This window comes from Nipponia nippon, unplaced genomic scaffold (assembly GCF_047370975.1).
Source record: "Nipponia nippon isolate SJK-2023a ecotype South Korea unplaced genomic scaffold, ASM4737097v1 scaffold_2, whole genome shotgun sequence".
NCBI classification, from domain to species: Eukaryota; Metazoa; Chordata; class Aves; order Pelecaniformes; family Threskiornithidae; genus Nipponia; species Nipponia nippon.
In genome coordinates, this window is record NW_028262336.1 from 108,237,019 (window position 1) to 108,262,408 (window position 25,390).

Below are 25,390 nucleotides of genomic sequence, written 5' to 3' on the forward strand. Positions count from 1 at the left end.
GAGCAACCCCCACGTTCAGACTCCCCAGTAGTGATTAGGATGAAACAGTGCTAAGAAAATGCCTAGTTCCTGTGTTGTCAACATACCAGGCTTCAAATGAGCATGACTTTTTGCTTCACGTCTAGACTTCTCATCTGAAGGAAAGGCAAGTTGACGCCAGTGTTGCCAGGAGTAAAAGCTTCCATGTAACATTCAGAAACTAGTCCCAGAACAATTTAATTTCATCTTATATGGCATGCTTCTCCCAAAAAGCTCTTCACGGAGGTGGGATTAGCGATTAAGAGATGCGGAGGGTGGAACACATACGTCTGTGAAAACTGGAATTAATGTGATTATGCTAAGCAGAACATATTCTGGGCATCAGTGGTTTGCAAAGATTTAATGACATGTGCCCCAAGCTTAGAATTTTCTCTCTGGAAAATAAAGCGTGATATTCAGAGAAGGTTGGGATAAAGGGGTATTTTACGGGCAAGCAAAGGAAAATCAACTGTCACTTTATATGAAACACCTTCCCTCTGTTGTGCTCTTTTAATTTCTACCATAATAAAGCAATTTTAATAAATTTATAATCCTGAAGTACTATTAGTGCCTCTTTCCCACATGCCACATTTTTAGTCATGGGGAAAAAAAAAAGGAAGGAAACAAAGTAAAAAAAATACAACATGAGCAGAAAACAAATTGATCAATGTGTGAGAAGTATACTTGGGACAAACGTTAGCAGTCACTACTCCTTCTAAAACTCCACTATCAGGTCTAATTCTGTGAAGCGATTGTGCCTTGGAGAATGTAATAAATCCTAAAATATTATCCAAAGTCCATGAAATGCCATTGTTTTGATGTTACGTTTTGACAGGTTTCATGAAGCATGAATTTATCCGGCACGACAAACAGCCTGTGAAGCCAATAATTCTGATTGCTTCAGAAAATGTGTACATCTAGGTCTGTGTGTGAGGGTTTCCCCAGTCCAACAAATCTGGTCTTTTTCATTACGCGCACGACCACGAAAGAATTATAGGTTTTGCTTGTGTTTGTTGCTCACCTTATTCTCAACCACACCACATGTCCTACAACCACCCCATCGTATACGGCACAGTCGATCAATACACATTATAGCAGTTCAGTGTTGTAGGATGACAGTGTGTTGTGACACATCAGCAGAGCGAAAAGCACGACAGGTCATTTACAACGTAACACGACTTTCTAGAAACCAAGCTGCTGCAAGTTTCTCAAGTCATAGTTCCTCTAAACGCCACGGTCACCTTTCATGGCAAGCAACTCCACTCACGGTGCTCTGATGCATTTCTGCACAGTGAAGAGTACTCCAAGCACAAAGTAAATGTTCAGTGATTCACATTGGTATTTCTTCAGAAAATAAACAAAACTATTTCTATTCACCTTGGTTGCAGGATGACCAAGCAAACACCTGAGTGAACTGAATCTACTCGTTTGGTTTTAGAGCCACAGTCAAAGCAACTGCAAGACACAAGATATTCCCAAAAGACAGAAATTTGCATCTGGGTAACTCTAACAGCAAACAGCCTATTGAGTATGTATGCGAGTGTGCTTATTTTTGCTGTTTTCTTCCAGTATAGAATTTATAATATTCAAAATTGCGTTGCAGACGCATTTGTTTCCAAGAAGTGCATACACACTGTTTCTGCGCATAGCAGAACTTGTAGGACTATTGCTCAGTTACACCTAAGTTCCCCAGGCTGAATCACAGGCATGCGACAGCAGAAATAACCTGCGCTGCCTGCACTGGCAAGAGGTTGCCTTCAGAAAAAACACCCATGCCCAAGCATTTGTGCACAAAGTATAGCAGACAGAATTTCTTCCAAGCTATCTGTGTACTCACATGAAAGTAAAACCAGACTACATATTTACAGGTATAAAGATGAAAAACTTCTATTTCTGCTTTTTTCAACCAATCATCCTCCAAGTATCCTTATTCTTAATTTTTTTTTTTAATTTTTTCTAAATTTCTGAAAAGATTAATTCTAGACTTCACTAATTGTTTTGAGCTGTATCGAAGAATACAAAGGCAAAAGTGAAACTTCGCCTTCGAAAGCCAAAACTCTGAAAATTTTCCCCAGAATATCAAGACTTCTCTAAGTATGGAATACCCCTCTTAAGTAATCGAAGCTGACAGATGTTCGTAAATGCTAAAAAAAAAAAACCTCCCCAGAATTTACTAACATAGTAAATACCTTAACCATACCTTTACACTTTTTATATAACTTTCAAGAACAGCTTATGGAGGGGAACGCAACTTGCCTCTATATCCAGTATAAAAGCAAATATTTGTTATGTACTTACTAGTTCTATTTTCATGTCTCCCAAAAGGCCCACAATGTTAACAATGCTCACAAAGGCTGGAGTCCCAACTTAAAGCAATGAGCAAAATGCAAAGACAATGGCAAGGGACAGCAGTACAATAAAGCAAGGTATAGTTTCTACATCAGCTGTTTAAATTGTCTGTTATTTCACTGGTACAGTATCTGGCATACTTCTGTCCTTATATAATACTATATAGATGTCTGCAATCAGACTACTTATGCTAATTTAATTTAACAAGGTTTTTGTTAAGAAAATATACTTACTAGTGACTAGTTACTCTGTGTTGCATATTCAAAACTCTTCCTTGACCAAAAATATGTCTTTCTTTTTCACGCTGAGAATTACAAATATGGATGTCCACTGGAGTTGTGGTACAATACAGAACTCTGAATATTTTCTTTATTTAGCAGATAAAATTAGACAATTAGACCAGACTACACTAGCACAACTGAAAAGCTGAGTAATTTTCATAATGCAATTGATTTCCTACCACATGGTGCCATTTAAGGGATTATAACAACTCACCGCTGTAATATCAAACTTGATTAGAAGCCAGGGGGCCTGATTGTTATCTTCGTTAAGCCAGTGAATATCCAGACAAAATGTAATTGACACCAGCAACTCTCAATTTGCACCAGTAACTAAAAGGAAAGTCAAGCACTGCATCTCTGGTTGGGAAGTGGCTTTTTGTTTTTGCTTGGGTAAGTCATTTCCATGTCTTTAAGTGATTAACGGTGATTGTTTCCACTCCCTTGAAGATATCAAAGACAGTGTACTTGGTGTTTTCACTGCTAAGTACACTGATATTACATGGGTTTGAGGAAGTGCCTTCATACAAAGAACAATTCACACAGCAAATAAAAGTAATTTCTTATGTAAACTTCTGTGGTGGCGAGAAAACCTTTAACATGCTCAGTATGCCAAGCCCTTTGCCCCTCCATAAGTAAACACCTCAAGATAATGGGCTGGATTTTTCCACAGATATTGAGGCATACAGGGGTGGAAGCGAGATCTGGGAAGCTTTTCAGGAACTCCCAAGCTAGATGCCACAAAACACAATCAACAGATATTTCGGGGCTCGATTCATCACACATTTACAATGCAAGCAAATATGCACAAGGTAGTTGGCTAAACTCCCTCTGTCCACAACGGGTTAAAACAGTAACTTTAGTAACAGTAGGACTCATCTCATCCTAAATAAAATAGGTCATACATGAACATGGCCCCAAAATTGCTTATTTCTCCTTACTGACTGTAGGGGACAGGGGGCACAGTTCAGGGTGACCAGCTCTGATACACGTCTATATTACACATACTTTTAGTTAATGGAAATAAATCCCATGTTTTGTATCCTGATTATGCAGATTAACTTCTGGTTTGCTTCCCTTTCGGCCTGCTCCAACAGTGACTCTTCCTCACTGGTTTGTTACTGGGAGCACCAGCGCCACATGCTGTGGATAAGGGACCATCAGATCCCAAGGGTTTGGTCCAAGGGAATGGTCCTTGGTGCTGTTTTATGCCATCCTACAGGCTACATCTATGCAGTGGTAAAATCAGTGGTAAAATCACATCAGTGTTTATATAAAAGTAAATTAAACGCGCATGGGACCATTCTCTGTCATTGAAGCCAGCTTCCCTGGAGTAAACCCTGTCCATCTTACTGAACTCTCCCCACTCAAAAGGGAAGAGGCTGATGTTATATGATGCCATTCGTAAGTGTTAGCAGTGTTTCTTTAACATGGGTACCTTCCTCATATATATAGCTACGTGCTGTGTTAATTACCTCTGGGTAGAGTTTAGCCTCCAACATCCCCTTTCTGCTGTGGAAAAAAGCTGCTGCACTACCTGGCTGAACACCCTACATGGGGCCGAGGGTGCGCCAAGCAGATTTGTATGTCCTGGCCACTTCAGGCACAAGCATCCCATTGGCTTTATGACACCTCCTATCCACAGAGGAGAGGGGACTTCAACCAGTGACCCCAGAATTGTATTTAAATTTGAGAACAGAAGGAGCCAGAATCAATTGAAATGTGGGTGAGGTATAATATGCATCGAAGATGAGGCGATCTGGGGTTATTCACCTTTGCCGGTGCGCTGCTGCAAAGGATCCTTGCAGCGCAGATGCTCCCTCCAGAAACAATGATTGTCCAGAAAAAAGCAAGCAGCATGTCCTCAGTTGTCAGCCTGTCTTCCAATTTCCTTTGCTCACCCGTAATACACCTGCCAGCCTACCTTCTCCATCTTCTATTAATTTCTTTTTCTTTTTATTCTAGTTCGTTTTTATCATCTACTGAGTATCATAAGCGACAGGTAGATAACAGATATTTATGTATCTATATGAACTCCAAACACTGACAGATGCTTTGGTGAGAAGACATCCTCTCATGGAAAACTTTGTCCAAATTTACACTCCATAAGAGCAATACAAATGTTTATATGATTTTAATTATACTTGAGTCAGGGCTTTCTCCAAACAAACGTGGTCCCTCAATGTTTAAAACTCGCACCTTGGAGAGGTCTGATACCACTTCAGAGGGAGTAACTGACTGTAAACAGAAGCAAAAATGATAATCCAATTTTCCTTCTCTGTGCTGACTGAGCCCCCAAAAGGAAAACCACCTGCACAGCAAATTCAACATGATTCAGTTCTTGCAATGGGAAGCCCTGTGAGGAACAGCTCTGCTGTGCCAGGTAGGTTAAAGCCAGAAGCATCCAAGGGCTCAGCTGAGGCAAGTCCCAGGGCCTCCCTTGGAGGTAGGGGGCTGACAGCCTGGACCCCTTCCCCAAACACCAGGCAAGCACCCCTCCAGCCACGCTGCAGAAATCACCTGTGTTGCCTGGGTGCGCACCCCATTGCACAGCCGAACCCCCCAGCTTTGGTACTGCCCTGAGTACGTGCCTGGCCCCTTTGACGGCTGACGCTAAATTTCTCTGCAGCAGGTGCCTCCTTCAGGCAGAATCTTCCTAGGAAACATTTCCTAGGAAAAACCAAAACAGGATAAGCATTTCTAGGCATCAGCCTAGGGAAAATGCACACTAAGACACCTGTGTAGCACTTTCTATTACAAGTTTTAGTGTCCTTGTCCTCTGCAGCTTTCGGTTTGGCAGAGGGTGGCTTGTGTCTTGCATGTAATTTTTGTCCTAGGGTCAAAAACGGCCAATTTATGAGCATCTTAAAAAAAAAAAAAAAAAATCACAGTTCAGTCAAGATATTATCAACTAGAAAAAGCGATTATAGCAGTTGGAAACCGTGAAGATTTAATCTTCTCTGACCATGCTCTGTCCCTCCACAACTCCCGCTGCTGATTAGACATCACAGGCACCATCTTCGCAGAACAACAGAAGAATGAAATCCTTCAGGAAGAAATATTGCTTCTCCTGTAAGAACAGACAGAAATTTTCTCCAGACCCACGGCTCCCAACTGGCTAATTACATTTTGCTAGCGAGGTGCAATAGCAGCCCTTTTAACTTGTTTTATCAGATCTGTCCTGGCCCAGGCTGGCTGTGTACCATGCTCTGAGAGCTGGCAGCACCGGGAAGCAGGGAGCACAGATGCTCAGGTGATCCTGGACTGAATGAGCCATCCCAGCCAAATTTCCAACATGTGCTATGACACCAAGCAAGCAGTCTCCATGCTGGCAAGACCAGGAGCAAAGCTACTAATGGCAGAGACAAGAGGGGGCAACCCAGCCCCCAGGCCAGAGGGCCAGGACAAAGGCAAGTGGAGGCAATGAGTTAGGAGATGCACGGGAAGGTGTGGGACACTGCAAGTGAAATTTTCTATGAAGAAGTCAGAAACTGCTTTGAAATAATTCTGCTGCCTGTGCACTTACACTGGGTCTCATCTGCATTTCTTTCTCTCCACTAAACAAGCACGTGTGACCTATTTCTGATAGAGATTTCTGTCTGCAAAAGAGGCAGCTTATGTCTCCATTCTGCCAGTTCTCTCAGGAACAATGTCCTGCTCTCTGCCTGTACTTGTGCTTCATTAATAGCAGAGCACTCTCCTACCACTACATAACATTTTCTCAGTTGGTTTTCATTTCTGATGCCACACTGATGATTACATTTGGTACAAGCGGTGGTGCTTATGTTGTCACATGCTGCTGTTGCTAGCATAGCATCCCACAATCAATGTGAGGCTAGAAAAACTACTGAACTGCACATTTCAACAAAACAGCAGGTGCTTTGAACACCATCTATAACTTTAAGTGAACAATCTCAGTAATGGTTTTGTCAGACCTTCCTAGAAGCAGTCCTAATGGGCAACAAATAACAAAATGAGGTTCAGATGGTGAAAGAAAAGCAGGATAATACATTGAGGGAAGGGAAATGATTATCATAAAGCATTTGTATAGCCATGTGAATTCTGCACTGCGCTGTACAGAACAGAGATCACATCTCACCCCTGCCCTAAACTTCTTGCTGTTGCTAAGACAACCACATAAATGTAAGAGAAGCAATGCAGAGTCCAGTGGTGAGACCTCCTAAGGGGACGAATTGGCTACTAGGCTTTGCTAGAAGAGAGAAAGCGCATTGGTGCAAAGGGCAGGATGGCTGCTCTGACTGTGGAAGTCTGCCTGACAGAGGCACTCAACCAAGCATGGAGGTGATGGGGATATAGTGGCAATATCCCAACAAATGGCAGGGACTGTCGCAGCCACTGCTTCCTTGGCTGAGTCAGGCTCTAGGGAACATCACTAGTAGCTCCCAGGGGCACCATCAGGAGGTCCAACAACATCTCCTCCTCAGACCAGCTACCCTATCTCACTTCTGCCTGGCTTATTACAGAAATGTTGTACCTGCCTAAGCCTTGAGCTACTGAGCCTTTAGGGAAAGCTTCTCCCTCCAGCACTGGGCTTGAGGCCTTATCCCAGGGTAAGATGAAAACGACACGTAGCAAGCATACGTAGGTTGAGGAGATCACAAAGTACTTCATAGTATCAGCTTATGAAGCCTATGTAGAAAACACTTAGCAGAAGCAAAATCCTACACCATCAAGCACCCACATCCCAGCTCCCCCCTATCAGTTTATTCTAGATGTTTCATACCATGTTCGCATAAGAGGATCTCCTTTGCTTGACCCTTCTTACACTATTTATAGACAATCTTCCACAGAATATTGCTTGGATTTTCTGTCTAAATTTCAAACTGTGGATCCTGCAGTATATTGCAGGAAACTGCATCAGTGAGGTTAATAATTTAATGTCTTCTGGAGCAGCATCATTACCCTTGAAGGAAGCACACAGAAGAGCATACCTGACACAGAGCTCACCTAGACTCCCTTAAGGAGCTTTGCTGCTTAACATAATGCTGCTGACTAGCCTTCCCATTCCCAATTTCTGGGATTAGATATAGGAGAAAAAAAGCAGATTCAAGATTGGCAAGCAGAACACGTTACAAGAAGGCAAGCCTCTATGACTTACCTTCTCAGGTGTTCAAGGTCTAAAGCATTAAGGAGTATTAATACAGTGAACTGCAGGTACTAAATAGAGTGAAATCTGACAGCTTGTTTACATTATGGCGTTCATATGCTTCCACACTTTTGCATAATTAATAAAACAATTCTGGCTCTTAAGTTAACAAAAGAACTCTTCCCAACAAAGAAATTGAAAACCAGCAATTGCATCTCTCTTTTCTATCCCCACTTTGAAAGACACTCTGGAAAATAGGAAAGGTTTTTGTTTCAGTTCCAAAGAAGTCTCTGTTGATGCACCTTTGTGGGAAGAGAAATCCAGCAGCAAATACACTGTCTAGCTCCTACCACTGGTCCACCATGACCAGGGCTCGGTCATGCACGCTGAGATAACTGGTAGGTAGCTGGCATGCTTGCCTCCATTATAATGCCTCCCTCACAGTGCCAACTTATTCCTCCCTGGATTTCCTTCTATTTTACTACAGCTCCTCTAATACAGCATCAAAAACACTTGCACTAATACCAGGACAGGTCCATGACAGACACATGTCCATTTCATGTGTTCTGGGGTTTAAGAATTTTTAGTCTTCTCCCAGCTCACATATTTTACATGACTCAAGTTAATTAACTGGCAGAATGGGATACTGCCAAATGTTTATTTCTCACTGAGAGACAGCCATTTTAAAGAATGATGTTATACTAGCCACATTTCACCACAAAGAATGAATACTTACAATATCTGTGATTATATAATGTCAAACATAGGAAAAATAAGCAGCCCCACATTTTGAGGAATAAATTGTAACCTGTATTACCCACATTCAGGCTAAAAATGCTGGATCTTGTCCCAACCTCAGAAATAAAATATACCCAACAGTAATTGAAAAACAAATGAATCTGATTATAACCTTACCACACTCTAGCTTTTGTATTCCTCAGCTATGCAGCAAACAGATGGAAAAATCACACTACATGCACTGGGAGACAAATTTTTAAGGTATCTCTTCAAGCATCAGTTATCTTTGCACTTAAATATTTCTGGCCTTGAAGCTTGAGTTGTATTGCATTATGTCTGTGAAATGTTTGGTTATTGGTTCATAACGTATTTTGACATCGGCAGTGGACACATTGATCAAAAATATTGCTGGGGTTTGATGGGTTTGCCTTCGCATTCAGACTGTGGGCAGCAAACAACATGAAGACAATTAGAAGATACCAGATTATTTCGTAGCTTCTGAAGGCAGTGTCATTAAAGACGAATTTCAAATAGTAAGCCTCCAACGTTACTGGCAACGCTCGTATGTTCAGAGAGGCAAAGATTTCATTTTCACTTCATTAAAGTGAAATTCACTGAGTTATTCCAGCAGGTGCATTCGGGGCCCAGCAGAGGAGGCACATTCCAGGCATCGACCAGGGGTTTCGCCACAGGACCTGGCCTCCACTGCAGGGAGGTCTCGGGGCCGTCTCCCAGGCTGCAGCAGCGGCAGCCCTGGCTTCCATTTTACCTCAGCCCTGATGTGTCATTTGTGAGGGTTCAAAAGCTCCTCCGTGAGGAGCTGAGCAGCCCCTGTTGAAGGCCATGGTGGGGGGACACACCTGGCGTGAGCCAGAGCCTGGCAGGAGGCCATATATGGTGCTGAAATCCTCTCCAACACCTGAGAGGGGCCAGAGGCCCTCCTGCTCCACAGAGTGGCCGCCCTGAGGGGCGCCAGGCAGGAGGGGAGACACAGAAGCACAGGACAGGCAGGACTGGCTCGTGTCACACAGCCCGGTCCTCTGCCATTCCTGGGGCATACGAACACGCTGTGGCAGGATGCGGGACACCGCGGCCGTGCGTTAGGGCCCACAGGAGGAGAGGGACCACCAGGCCATGGCCGCCCAACCTTGCAGATGGGAGGCTGGGCCATCCCCCTGCCTCAGGCTGCCTCCCCTGCCCTGCCACAGCCCTGTGATGGCAGCTGGGGACGAGGGGAGGACATGGAGCTTTGTGGCACAGGGAAGCTCCACACCAGCTGGCCCCGGTGCCCCAGGCACACTAATTTCATTAGCAGCGCCATAGTTCGAGCACACAAACCGAATGGGTCTTCCACAGACATCAGCCAACATCCCAGCAAGCGGAAGGGCTTGTGCTGCCAGACCCTGGCAGGCTTCTCTCTCTGGGTTTTCAAGGTATAATAATAAGGGGTGAACCCCAGCTGATTTTTTTTTCTTGAGACGAGGGCGTTCCCTGTGCCGTCTCCGCTCCAGATGCTGGTTACGATTCTGCTGCTGATGCACCCCTCCTCAGGGCTCAGTGACCACAAATGGGATCTCCTCCCTCCACCCACCTGGCTATTTCTGAAAGTTTTGTACAACATAAAGTCCAGAAGGCTGCTGGTGTTCTGCCAGATTTGCTGAAGTTTGTTGAGCTCGGCCATTTGGGGGAGCACTGGACAGCATGGGTGCTACACCCTGTTTTGGGAGGAAAACCCCACCACAGGCCCTGCCTCGGCTGCCAGCCTTGCCAGAGTGCGCAGGCACAACCACTGCAACCGAGGGGACCTGGTCCCTGGGCCAGGCAATGCCACCCCTGTCAGCCTGTCCTCCCTCTGCCTCGCGTGGGGACCCACCCACTCACTGCCGGGTGTCTGCTTGGAAACCCACCGCGGCTGTGATCTCTCGTTATCACAGCATTTGCAAGCTCCAACACACAGCCCTCGCAATGCATAAAGCCTTTCTCTGGCTACCTGCCATTCTACTGCAGTATCTAAAATGCCTATATATATATATATATATGCATCTATAATGCAATCTCCCTCCTTCTGCTGCTAACAATCTGCAACCACATGGGAATGAAAGACGATGTGACTCATTTCTCTGTGAGACGTCTTAAGGACCGCTTTAAAAGATATAACAACAAGCACACAAGGCATGGGTAAGAAGCAATATACAAAAATGTGGTTGCAGTTCCGTTATACACTTTGCAAACCATTGCCTTTGGCTGATAACATTTGGAAAATAGGTAAGCAGTAAGAAAATGTGCAACTTCAGTCCCAAAGTATCATCTTTCCCTTCCTCAACAACCTGCATACAGTTAAACAAATATTTCCTGTTAAGCAACTTTAGTGGATGAGGTCCAACAAGAGCATTAAGTAAACTTTCCTTAAAACCAACTTCTTCTGCAGCTTATCCATCACAGAAAAGCGTACCTGAAATTCATCCCTGAACTGATGAAGTTTCTTCGGGAAAAATGACACATTCTGTTAATATAATTTTTCCAGATGAAACACTTGAAACCCAGTGGCTGTTACACAAACCAAATGAAATATTAGCATGTCCTTCCCTCCTGCAGGGAGAGAGGAACCTTACACAAAAAACAGCCTCCACTGAAAATGTCTGCAAATTTCTACTGATTTCAACAGAAGTTCACACTTGTGTGCATATAAAAAGACTGATTCTGCACACTCACTATGGCCTGAAAAATACAATGGCCAGCAACTTACAGGCGACAGTCTCTTATTGTCTCCAAACCTTGCTCTTTCTTCTTGCAGCTTGTTGGGCTGTGGCTACCCTTGATGAGCAGATGCATAATGCAGGGTGTCAGAGAATCATGCTGTCTTTTTCCCTCTACTAGAAACCAGAAGTTTCCCTTTCACTGAATGACGTTCAACTCTGGCTATCAGCTCTTTCGTTATAAGTTAGCAAGATGCCTTTACATTATTGTTTCTGCCTTGTATATAGCCTTATTGATTTTTTTCAGTACAAAAATGCTTTAAGAAAATCAATGTTTCAGCAAATAGAGTGGAGCAGAAGTATTTGCCATTCCAGCATCAGAGATCACGGTTAAGTTAAAGGAAATAACATGTGCGTGTGGGACGATGAATATAGAAAAAAACTGCAGAAGACACAGAAAATGGGTGAGTAGAGAGGCATGAAATTAAAAACAAAATAGAACAGAGAAGCTGAAGATAAATGTAGTAGCTGTGGGTATGACTTACCTCAGCTAATTTTAGTAATCTAAAATGTAGGTGCCTAGAACAAGCTAATCACCTTAGCTCTTTCCATATAGAGAACAGAGAGCAGGAGCCACCTCCACAGGGGATTCAACCAGTCCTAAGACAGTCCTCTAAGACAGGGCGATGCACCATGCTTGCCCTCAACTATCCTGAAGCCTAGATGGGCTCAGAGGACACGCGCAACTTTTGGATGGTTTAAAGTTAGGCGAGATGAATACGTATCTGTAGAAGTAAAAAAGTGCTTTCATTTCTATTGAAGGAAACCAAAACACAAACTTAAAAACTGAAGTGGAAACACTTCAGGGGCTAACGCTCAATTGCTTGGCACAGCTGTCAGGAATAAAGGCTGCCTCTACCGTGCAAAACAGGAGCAGACCAGGGCATGAGCACAAGCACACAGCCCGACTGCCCATGCTGCTTAATCATTAGTTCACTCCCTGGCAATGGTCAAATTGCTCCAACTAGCTCCATCTGAGACAAACATGTGGCTGAGAGGACTCAGTTTATCTGTGCCATTTGTTAGTAGAGCCGTGGATAGTCCTGGTACCTCTAGCAGTACAGACACAACCAACCAACAGCACTTGCAATAGAATCACATAGATTTGCTATGGATTTTAACATATTCTATGATCATAAACTGTTGGCTGGATATCTTTCAGAGGTTTATTCTGGAAAATCTGATATATCCAAGTTATTACAGCAACTTATATGCCCAGCTATCAATCAGAAAATTACTATTAGTGCATTGAGTTTGGAAGCACTCTGGAACTATAGCCTCCCCAAAGTACATTTTCAAAGGTTTTGTGCTTTGCCATAACATAACTTCCTGACATAGCTCAAAGGGTCACTGGTGGGCTGACATTAAAAATGTTATGGATGATAAAAGTCCAGGTTTTAGTGTGCTACTCCTAACTTCAATACACACCACTATGTCCACAATCACTCTCTAACATGGAGGACAACTGGCATGGCACCAGTCCTCACCCTCGCTTAACACACTGAGAACTTCTGAAAGAGGGTATCCCTGGTCCAGCTTACCTCCTGAACACTAAAACAGCTGGCCTAGGGCAAATCAGCAAAAGGACTGTCCCAGCAATGTGTCACCACAGCTGACTGAGTACCAGTGCCTGGGAATTTTCCCTGGTACTCTTCAATTTACTAGTATAATCTTTGCGTTCTGCACATTTCAATAATTAATGTCACTGCTGTAACTGTAAACAGGGTTCAGCAGTAATTCAGAGCGAAATACCTCTCCTGTGCACTCATGGAGATGTGATTTGTATATGATTAGCTGAAGACAGTGACATGAATGCTTTTGCAGATGTGAGGGCAAGTTGTCTATGTGTTTTGCTTGTGATACTCAAATTACCATCAATGAAAAGGATAAGTGACATATACAAAACTGACTGATTTTAAAGCAGGATCATTAACAATATGAGAACCTGATTTCAACCTCCAGAATGCCATGTAAAACTCAAAAATCAGAATCAACCTGCTATTTTTGTGCATAAAAATACAGATCAACAAGTGTCTCAACCAACAAAGCAATCTACTTGCCAAGAAGTTAAAATCTGACCCTAAAGATGAGCTTTTCATTGACGCACTTCCCAAGAGAAGGGAAACACTACCGCAGCCTTTTAGGCTGCACTGCCTTCTCCTCATACACAGCTCTGAGATCCAAACGTTTTTGGTTTTATAAACTGAATCCATCCCGAAAGCATTTTTACATGGGTAATTAAAGTGGGAAGGAATATCCAAAGAAAGTGTCAGAACTGAAAAGGTCTTAAAGACAGTAACATGTAAAATATTTCTATCCTGCTCCATGGTGTCACTCAAAAATTGATTTATGATCTTGATGTTTATAGTTTTTGGAACACAGACAGGAAAAGGCCTCTTAAAGCTTTTGTGCTTTAACAGCACTGCATCAATTTGGGTGTTGTACCTGCTGAACAGATGGCCTTTCAGTTCACCATTTTTAGCTTTGAAGATCATGTTCCTTTGGTTTTCTTGGCAATATCTGACATTTCTTGTGTCAGAGGAAAGATTTTCTTATAATTGCTTATCAGCAAGTCCTTGTCTGAACATTTAAATAATTTACGAGCACAAAACCCATTTGTTGTATTTGATTAAAAATGGGCCAAACTTGCCACTAGTACAATTGCATGTAGTGCCATTCACTTCAAAGAAGCTACATATGCTTACACAGCAGGGAATTAGCCCAGATACTGTCAAAATGCTTCATTACTAGTCAGGTCAGACAATAAATCAGATCTTCTGTTTGCAAAGTACTACAATTTATGTCTAATGACTGGAAGAATTGGTATATAAAGTAATTATCAAAACTGGAAAGCAATCATCTCCTAAATGTGCAAAACCTCATCTATAATGTGAATTTTACAGAAAAGAAAAAAAAAAAAACCATGATGATGGTAGGCGTAAAAAAGATCTTGCTTTCTTGCAGACATAAGCAAACACTTCCTCCTTCCCTTTTCTGCAAGGATCCCACCTTCAGCATCTTTTTGGCTCATTTTAAGGCCCATTGTCATAGAATTATTGACCCTTTCCGGCTGGAGGAGACCTTGGGAAGTCTCTAGTCCAGGGTCAACACTGGATTCAGGACCAGGTTTCTTAGAGCTTTGTCCTGAAAACCTCCAAGGACAGAGAGACTGCACAAGGTTCACTGTCCTCATGGGACAGTCTCCTGTTCTCCTTATATCCGGCCTGAGCCTGTGTTGTTTCATCTTATGCCCACTGTCTCTTGTCCACCTGCCATGGACCACCGTGAAGAGCCCAGCTCCGTCTCCTCAGTGACCCTGTAGGCACTGGGGGCTACTGTCAGGTCACCCCCAAAGCCATCTGTGCTCCAAGCTCAACAAGCTTCGCCTCTCCTCACATGGGAAATGCTCTAGCCCTCACCATCTTAGGGGCCTCTGATGAACTCCCTCAAATATCAAAAATTTGTTGATGTCTTTGCTGTACTGGAAGGCCTAAAACTGGACTCAGTATAACTAGATGCAGTCTAACAAGTATGGAGTAGAGGGGATAATCCCTTCCCTCCATCTACTGGCTTTGCTCCTCATAGTAGAGCCCAGGATGCTGTTGCCCATCTTTGCTGCCAGGGCACACTGCTGGCTCATACCCAATTCACTGCCCACCAAACCTCATGCAGACGATTAGTCCATCACCAGCACTGGAGTTTGCATTTGTCCTTGTTTAATTTCATGAGGTTACTGTTGACCCATTCCTCCAGCCTGTCCAGGTCCCTCTGGGTGGCAGCCCTGTCCTCCAGCATATCACCTGGTTCCCCCCAATTTTGTGTCATCCACTGAGTTGATGGGGAAACATCATGTCTCCTTCTCCAGGTCGCTGACAAAAGTATTAACCATTATATGTCCCCACACAGACCCCTGGGGAATTCAACTCATAACTGGCCTGCAGGTAGAGTTCAACCCATTAATTACCAGCCTGTGGGCCCAACAAACCAGCCAGTTTTTCACCCGTGTAGTTGTCCACCCATTTAGAGTGTATCCCAAGTGGGATACAAGGATTACGCTGCATCAAGCTACACTGAACAGCTCTGCTGTATTACACCCACCCTCAAACTGAACTTCTGTACAGGCAGCTGAGCTACAGAAGATGACAGACACTCACTGTGGTTGCTGATGAGCCAGGCATCATCTCTTTACCTGTCTCCATGTTGGATCATGGCTGGAAACCAGCAGCCAGGCAGAAGAACTGAGAAGACAAGAGGCACCCCAGTAAACTACAACCCTTACTCCTATCAGGTAATAGGCTTCATGCCTAGCATGTCCTTCTCACCCATACCAGGAGGTTTAGCATATTTTATCAATGAGGACACCCCTTTCCCATAAGAACCTGAACACATCCGACACCTACCAACAACTCTGGAATTCCCAAGTGACCTTGCCAACTTTTAGTACACAGCCAATTTGCCAAGTTACCACCCTTTTCGCATTGCTCAGAACATGTATTGTCAAGAAGATAATAAATATGATAATATATACATCTTCTAATTAATACACAAGTGTTCTAAATAATTTGCATAAAATGTCAGTCACAAAGTAGGACAAATCCTTACAGTCAAGTTTCAAAAAAACCTAATTAATCACTTCCCTTCTGCATTTTAGGTGATGAGGCTATTGTACATCTCTGCAAGTGACCTATTATGTCCCACAAAATATTCACAGCCCAAAGGAAGTCCCCAAAGACAGGTGAAGCAAAGCTCTGCGTGGAATGTCTAGTCCAGCTCTTTCAGAAGTAGAACAAAGACCCCAAACTGAGACTTTCTAACTATGAAATTAGGTGAACTTTCACAATTTTACCCACGTCTCTTTCCCTAACATTCCCAGAAATCCCTTAGTCACGCCTAAGATTGAGCACGTGGACTTCCAGAAAGATTAGGCTTCCCTAGTGGGAAATCAGGGATGGGATTAGAAGTCGGTTTATAACAGGCACCTAGTTTCAGTTTCAACACAGCTGCTTGTCTCTTATGAAATTATTAATAGGTAGCATGTAAAACCAGGCTGACTGAAAGGGGAAAAGAACACTTAGATCAGCTGTTTAGAAAATATTTTCATTTTGCAATCTCCTGTTCAGTTTGTACATCCGACAAAGAGTAGAGAACACAGAAAGCCAGCTGTGAAATATGGATTACTGGACCACAAGTGTAAGTCCAGGAACAGAGCACAGAGCTGAACATAAGCTGGGTATCACATGCTACTTTCCAGTTACAAGTGAGTGTAACTTCTGGAGGCATCTATTAGACTATGTAGAATCAAGTAGCTGTCTGCAAGGTGTACCTTGCTTGCCTACTGTATTACTTACTATTTGGTTTCTGCTGAAGATGCTCCTTGGGGAAGGCTCTTGCTCTCTGTTCATCAGAAGCCTTGAAAAGATATCAAAATGGAAAAAAAATAACAATTCGCTCCAGGCTAATAGGGGGAAGTTCTTCAAATTGTAGAATATTTATTAAAATGTCAGTTCAGTTTTTTCATACAAGCACCAGTCTAGATTACGTTTGAACTACCTTACCAAATATTTTCTATTAATTTTATTGCCTGACTTGCTGCTTGCAGTTCAGCACAACACTTGGGCCTGTGCAGTGCTATGAAAACTGAACACGCTGTGAGACACTTTCAAACATGGATGCAGCACTTTTTACGGCAGGATGAACTCCTGGGTTTTAGCAGTCAAAGAAAATGAAGTTTTCAGCTCAGAGGGTTAGTGACTCCAAACCCCTAAAGGATGCAATCTTTGGGATAGTGGCGTGTCACGAGCTGAAGTGCTGTGTGCTGGAGAGAGTCGTCTTTTTCTCACGCAACTTTCCTGTTTCTCAGAGTTGGTTTGATGAGAAATTTGCACATACTTAGGAAACTCTAGTGGCCATGGAAATTATTGTACAACCTGTCCTAGGACAGTACTGAGAAAAAACAATGTTATATTAATTACTCTCAAAATATTCTGAGAGCACAGTAAAAAAACCCACCCCTTACACTGCTATGTATTGTGCACGCTTTTCTTTACTCGCTCGTTTAGAGTACAAGCAGCAATGTAAATTGACTACTTCAAGAGGATGTTCTGCAAACCTAACAAATAGAAAGTTCTATTTTAGTATGCAGGTAAAGTTTTTTCTCTCTTTGCTTTATCTTATTATTTGCAGTTGGATTCCTTTGCTACACACTGTTCCTGAATCTTCCTTGATAACTATTCATACTCAAGACATGGGTGAGAGGAGGCAAGCGTCTGACTGATATCCTGGAAGAATAAGATTTTGGCTGTGAAAATGAGAAATGTGTAATGTGATTAGACTGATCTCTCTCCATCCAGAAAAAAAAAATGCATTTATAAATCAAAGTTACTGTATAATTTGGTTACAGGTATTCAATGGACAAGTGATCCTCTTTCTCAGTTATATATTTCCATTTATATTTAAAAAACCTATTGATTCTGTAGGATAAGGAGGGTCTCGCTCTGTGCTTCATTATTCCAAGTGACACATGATAAATTATGCTTTTCTATGGACTTTCATATAGTTTCCTTCAGAGAAGACTCTCTTCTTTTCCTCAAGTGCCCAGCTGTTAATCCATTCTTTTACTGGAAGACATACTATGGCAGAAGATGAAAAAAGTGCCTGTGAGCATGTTGATCACAGAGTGATTGATGCTGCCATTACAAGGAAAGGTTAGACAATACGCTCAGCAGTTTTTACTGCTATTTACAACACAGTGCCAGTCATCCAAACTGAGGACTGATCAGTGCACAGACTTCAAAATAATTCAATATGAGTTCTCTGAACCTAATGGCAAGTCTGATAACATTCATCTATTTTAATTTTCCCTCCCTCTTTCAGCGCATTGTTGAAGTCTGAAAACATCCGAAATTCATGAAACTTTCATGGTCTGCCTACCAAAGCTGACTTGTTGCTCTGGCTCCCTGTGTACATCCCTTCCCATCCCAGGGTCAGCCCCTACAAAACCCACCTACCTAACAAAACAGAAAAAAGGCAGTAGACAAAATAGCAAACTGGAAAAAAAAATTATCACCTCTAAACTATAATTTCTTCTGTGAAACACAGTTTCACAGAATACTCTTGCCACCCTACATTGTCAACATGACTTCATGTATTTTTATTGGAAAAGACGTGAATTCTGGAATGTGGGTACACTATTAATCCAAACAATATTGTGATGTAAATCTGAAAAGGCAAACTTTTTAAAACTTCTGTAAATGCACTTGTCTTCATAAATTATTTGAAAGTAAATATATTTATTGAATCAAAGAGTAAGCTTCTATCAACAGGGATAAGTTCCAGCTGTGCAATAAACGCAAGCGAAGAGAAAAGGCAATCTACAAAGCCCATGACCAACTCCATATGACTGGTAAAATACAAAAAAACTACTTCTATATAGTATACTTTCTTAAATATGTGTTTTCATTCCTATGTATCTTTCTTACTGTCAGCTGCAAAAATAATCACTCCTGAATATTCAGAAACAACCCAATTCAAGAAATTGTCATTCTAACAAAATAACCTTCAGTTGTAAATCCAGGAATGCATCATTTATTTCTTTTATGCTAATTTATTCAATAATTAAAAGGATCAGGATTAGCTTGTCAGCACTTTAATTCCTCTAAATGATTCAACTGATTTTACTAAGCGCTGCTGCTTTTAATAAAAGTATAACAAAACTATTTCACAGCAACGTAGATCTTATTTAAGTATACCTGGGCAGTAGATGTTCCTTTCCATCTCCATTACTGATTTTATAAACATCAGTGTAATTGCTCTGAAATAATAACCATAGCAATGACCAGAGTTTTACCTGTAACATTTGTTTCCAATATTGAATGCACAATTTTCTAATAAGCTGAAGACAAACTTCCTTGTCCTCTAGCCTGTCTTTCCCAGGTTAGTCCAACTATTTTGTTGTGTAATACTTTTAAAACTAAACCAGTTAAGCTGTTATCTGAACAGCCATCTTGTGTGGTCATTGTGTGGACCACAAGTGAGTATTATTTTGGTCTGAAAATGCTTTCCTTAGCTTTTTAGAAGTGTTGTGAGATATTCTCCTACCATAAAAAAATGCTAACAGGGTTATCAACATACTGCCTAGCTAAAGGCTTCCTGGAATTTCAATCTCATGAGGTGTTTTTCACTTGCAGTCTCAACCCTGCCAAGTGCACCTGCACATCGTTACACATTTGCTCCATGTCCATATTTCAGTGGTGTCTGATGTGGGTCCTGGTCATGTCAAGCATTCAGAGACCACACAGGATGTGGGGTTCCCCATCCTGTTCCTGGCACCGGAGGATAATGCCGGTCACTAGTCTTCCATTAAATAACCAAAGAAATTCCTTTCACAATTCTCAGTAGTTCATTAGTTTCAGGCCAGAAATGTTTACTATCCCTGAAGCTTCACCGTTTCCATCTAACAGGACAACTTGACTCCTCAAGTCCACTGGGTCTTGCGCAGAGAGAATGGGAAAAATGTCTCCTAATCATATTTCGCAAAAGTAATCCTCACATTCTCCACCAGTTAACAGGAAGCTTTCTTAGGGGGAGACATTGTTTGATTTTGCATTAAAAATTATGATGTCTTACATATAAAGTTTAAAGGAAAAAAGTTTAAATGAGGGGGCTAAAATAAAGACACTATACACTGCTGTTCCTTCTTTTTCATATTTACTACTATACACTATCCATTAAGTCAGAAACACTACTCCACTTGACCTATCTTTTGCAGCAGAAGGCTGTACAAATCCCTTTATCAGACATAATATGATAGGGCACTTCTTTGGCTCTCCACTTCTCGCTACTCCTTGCAATAAATCCCACAACATACTGCAGCCTTCAAAAACCCTTCCACAACTCTTTTTCATGCATGAGGTGTAAGAATCACATGAAGAGAAGCCAAAGACATGCCTGTGCATTAGGGCCTCCTCATCTGTATACAGCAGACCAGATTCCCACCAGTTTGTACCTAAATGTCAGTCCTAATACACAGTTATCACAGTCAGATAGCCAAGGTGATTTATCTTAATCATGAAGGTAAAGAAGTATTATGTTTCACAGGTAAAATAGCACATTTTGACCCACTTCTTTCGTAATAGCTGAAACTATATATATATTTTTTTTTTTTTTCAGCTGTTCTTTCATTTCAGCAAGTTATGTATCACTGCTAGGGGCACCAGGGCTTGAAAAAAGGTTCTTTGGATACAATCTCCTAGGAAAGCAGGAATTTTAAAACAGCAATTACTTGTTTGCTGTGTATCAGAAAACACCCATAAATGGTTCATAAAATCTTTTTGAAATTGAGGGTGGCAAATTATGCTTATGGGCAGTAATAGACATCTCTTCTAGATCTCAACTTTTCACAGAGAGGACCGAACAAATCCATATGATTCATTTGCTTATTTTACCATACCCCCATAAATAATGGCCTTATCAAACTGTGAGGGCAGGGGAAAGAGATCTCCTTGTCCTCTGTACTGACCCCCTTCCTCGGGCCAAGGGACATTGAATCACACCTCATGAAAATGTACCTCCAACTATTAACTCAACCAATGTCCTCAAAACCCAAAGGATTATAATAAAAACCCCAAAGGAATAGAAAAAATAAAAGGCTTCTCTATCACCTACTAAAATTGAGAACAATAATATGAAGGAAAGTAAGGAAAAACTTAACTTCTCCTGCAATTAAAGAATTTGAGTAACATAGAATCATAGAATCATTTAGGTTGGAAAAGACCTTTAAGATCGTCAAGTCCAACCATTAACCTATCACTGCCAAGTCCACCACTAAACCATGTCCCTAAGCACCACATCTACCCGTCTTTTAAATTCCTCCAGGGATGGGGACTCAACCACTTCCCTGGGCAGCCTGGTCCAGTGCCTGACTACCCTTTCAGTGGAGAATTTTTTTTCTAATATCCAACCTAAACCTGCCCTGACACAACTTGAGGCCATTTCCTCTTGTCCTATCGCTTGTTACTTGGGAGAAGAGACTGACCCCCACCTGGCTACAACCTCCTTTCAGGTAGTTGTAGACAGCGATAAGGTCTCCCCTCAGCCTCCTCTTCTCCAGACTAAACAACCCCAGCTCCCTCAGCTGCTCCTCATAAGACTTGTGCTCCAGACCCTTCACCAGCTTCACTGTTGCATATAAATGCAGTATTCAGCAAGATATGTGTCCAAAATATGTGTAAAATAAGTTTTAAATAATCAAGTTTTCATTTTTAAATAAGTTTTAAAGAAAGAGATCATAGCTTGGCTGTTAGCAAGGAGCTTGAAACCCTCTGCCTCCTTCAAGAGCATGGCTCCCAGCAGGCAGGAAAACTTCCCCAGGTAAAGACAGTTTGGTTGAATTGACCAGAGAGCTGCTGTGTCCACATAAAAACTTTCTAACGATGGAAAAGGCAACCAGCCCTTCTTGCCTCTCACCACCTTGACCTTCCTCAGTCCACTCCCCTTCTTAGAGCCAAAATTGTCCAGTTTGAGCCAAAGCAAAAGGACCAAGATTCCAGTCATTTTATTCTTGTGGAGCATAAGCAATGCGGCTTCACTGTAACTAGAAAGGCTGTGGTCATTACTCAGACTTTGGAATAGGTCTTGGTTACAGCAGTGCATTGCTCACACCTTTATTTTACCTTTACAAAAACAGCTCAACCGGGAACAAAGGCAATTCTTCTGGATCCAGTCTGTAAGCTGTCCCCTTTGCCACTGCCTGTTGTTGAGCTGTCATTGTGCTTTTTACTTGCAATCTTACAAAAAAGCATTTACACAGAATTATTCATACTTAAACAGTAGTTCAGCCATTTAAATCCATGCTGAAAGAAATCAGTGTTCCAGACATCCAAAGGCCACCATGATTCACATGCAAAGTATGTCTGTCTATTTCACTAGTACTTCCTAAGCGTAGTTACTATCTGCCAATTTACACACAAATCCATCACCAACGGGGGGTTCATATGCCAACAGTATATTTCTCCATGGTCTTTAATTTAGATTTGTAATAGAATTTTTGCAGATAAACACAAGCTAGCAAAATACTGGTCATATAGTTTCATTTTCATAGGAGTTTCATTTTCCTTAGGGGGAAGTAGATGCCAAATTGTGATAGAACCCCAGGAGGCCACAAAGACTAAATTATAAGTCCCCAGATAGTCTATGGTAAGTCTACTAAATAATTTTTTCCCTGTCAGGGGTATTACAGTGAATTGCTGCATCTGCAAAATCCAAAGTCCTTTGCTGCTACAAAATTATTTTCTATTTGGGTCCAAGCTTTATGGTAGTTGGCTTTCCATGAGTGGAAAGCCATAAGTTATTTACAAATCTTTGAGTATAAGTCTGTTATGAATACATTAACTGTTCTCTTACCTTCAGAACTCATTAGCAACAGGAACAATTCTTCCGATGGTATTTTCCACTATATATCCACTGCATATGCTGAACCTGCTGTGCCACTCAAAAGCGTTGTATTTTCAACATTAGCTTTATTTTAAAGATTGAATTGAAAAAAACAAATTGAATACAGCGGGGGAAAAAAAAAAAATCTTTAAAAGAAAAACCCAAACCATGTTGACCCAGCAGGCAGATGATCTAATGGCTCTTTATGAACTGTGCCTAGACACAGGGATTTATTGTCAAAACACTGCAGACTTGTTTTTTAGCCTGACTTCTAAGGAAACTGAGGCTTACGTGATCAGATTGTATACACATTTGTCAACCCTTCCTTAACAACCTTTGAACCTCCTGGCTAGTTCTAAGCAAATCTGACAGCTGGGGAAAAGGGAAGATAGAGGTCTCAGAGATGGACGTCCTGATAAGGTTTGGGAATATTAGAGGCTGGGTGCAGAAGAGCGAGAGGAGTATTTTGCCCGTCCTGGGAGGCAGCAGCCCACTGGCTGTCCCTGCAAACCTAACTCCAAATCAGCCACAGCCTGGGTTGATGTCTGCCCACCAGGCTGGGAACCCAGATCTAGCACAGCATGCTGCAGGAGCTGAGATGCATTAGAGGATGGAGGACACAAATCCACATAAACCCAAGTTCTCCTACTGAAGCTGCTTGGTTTTTCGTAACTCTTTTCACAGACAACATCAGTGAGGAGAAAACTTAATGTGTTAATTTGGAATGCAAACATGTATATTTTTATGAAATAGTATATAGTGCCTGGCTGGTTATAAGAAATAGACAGAGTCTGGTCATATGGGGCTAAATGATATAAACCGGAGTCATTAGACTGAATTCAGTGGAAATATGGCAGTCTGGTGCCACAGCTTTCCAGTAGTGCTTCTGTTTTGTTATAAAAAGGGTGGCTGTTAGTCTGTCCTGGAAAAGATCACAGTGCTCAGCCCTACAGAAACATCAGCAGAGAGCGGAGGGGCAGGTACCCTCCTTCCCCCAACCCCCAGGTGCTACCTGCCAGCATTTGGGGACTCCTGCAGGGCTCACAAACATCCCCCTGTCCGCTGCCAAAACTCTCACGATTTGCTGTGCATCTCATCAGCTGTTTATTCACAGGGAAGCTCAAAAAAAGCCAGCTCCTGTAAAGGGCAGGTTGGCCTCTGGGAAGGTTAATGGGAAGCCCCAGGGAAGCCAAGAAGTGCAGGTGGGCAGTGAGACCAAGATGGGATGGGGGACTCCCTTCCCTGCAGATCCGAACTGCACAACCCTGTGGCTGGACAGGCCTGTGAGCAAGCGGGATACCCTCCCTTCCTGGGCTCAGCGGTATCCCACACAAATCCCCCATCAGGGAGAGAGGCCATCGCTGTGTCAAATTGGAGCAATTTAGATGAGGACTATATGGGTATTCTGAATTGCTGTACTTTGGCTCTGCCTTTGTGTTTTGCCGAGGATTGCACAGATAGGCAAGTTTTTATATTTAAATACGTAAATTTATATATATATATATATATATATATATGCATCTGTTCTCCCGAAAGGTAAAACCAGTCTTATGTACTGAGAAAACAGACTGCAGTGATTTGCTTTTAGCTAGTTAAGCAGTCTGAAGTGATCCAAGAAAGAGAAATCAAGGAAAATGGAACATTATTTCACTCTCCAAACAGTGTGCTTAGTTACAAGACTCTTGCCAAATACAAATGCGATATCTCTGCTAAAATTAGGATATTAGTTCTAATTACTGGGCACACAAAAATCTCAAAATTCTGGAGCTGAACTGATAATGTTGCTATGGAAATAAGCTTAATTACTACAGACCAGCTAACAAACTTCTCAATGCTCCTATCTTTACAAGCTATCTCTGCTCCTGAAAGTTTCTGTTTTTTTCCTCCCTCAAATGGGGCTAAATATCTCTAGTGTTAACAGTAATTAAATTCAGACGTTCCAAGTCTGAGGCTATTCTAAGAACAGCCTGACAGAGGCTAATGCAAGGGAAACATGAAGCGCGGTGCTTCAACGTAACCATGCCAAACAATTAAAACCACATTTTTATCAATATACTACTTCAAACACACCAGGCAATGCTAATTCCCTAAGTACATACTGATGATTGCATGCTCTTCCCACACTTTTTCTCCGCCTCACAGGAGAGGAAAATTTATGAAAAGGAAAGCCATGCAGAAGAGGGTTTTCCTTCCCTCCCCAGACTTTGGTTATTGATTACTCCTTATGAATACATACACATGCATATGAATATATGCATATATATTAATATATGCATACAATAAAAACGCCATTCACAAGGAGACTCTTGTGTGTTGCTTTCCCGTGGTGGGAACCCTCATGCTCGAGCTCAGGAGCTGAGGATGGGCAGGTTGCAGGGCAGAGGACAGGCAGCAGGGCTCATGCTCCAGCATGACCATGACTCCACATGCTGGATACTGCGGGGTAAGGGCTCCAGAGGGGATAAGCTGGCTTTGCTGGGGATGGAGGGGACAGAGGACGGGAGGGAGGCCCTGGTTCAGTCCAGGAACCATCTGACTGCAGGGGCCGAGACAGAGCTGGTCCTACAGGTCCCGCATGCACCAACATGGAGGACCCTACTCCCCATAACTTCCTGAAGGGACTTCCATTCACTGTGTGTATGTATATTCATCCTGCTTGAAAGATGTCAGTGCCTCAGCCAAGCAGGGACAATAACATATGATGAACATGACCC

The 25,390-nt window shown here is 42.3% G+C and overlaps 1 protein-coding gene across 5 annotated transcripts in view; it reads right to left on the minus strand.

Moving 5' to 3' along the window:
* MTUS2 (microtubule associated scaffold protein 2) overlaps positions 1 to 25,390 on the minus strand; it is a 347,620-nt gene that overhangs the window by 238,035 nt on the left and 84,195 nt on the right. For 2 of the 5 annotated variants that reach the window (XM_087758307.1, XM_087758309.1), the window contains one exon: positions 16,595 to 16,655. The exons of 2 other annotated variants lie outside the window; for them this stretch is intronic. The gene's annotated coding sequence lies outside the window, so the exon portion shown is untranslated. Of the gene's footprint in view, positions 1 to 15,400; positions 15,485 to 16,594; positions 16,656 to 25,390 lie in introns of all 5 variants that reach the window. One more of the 5 variants, XM_087758305.1, reaches the window with a different exon arrangement.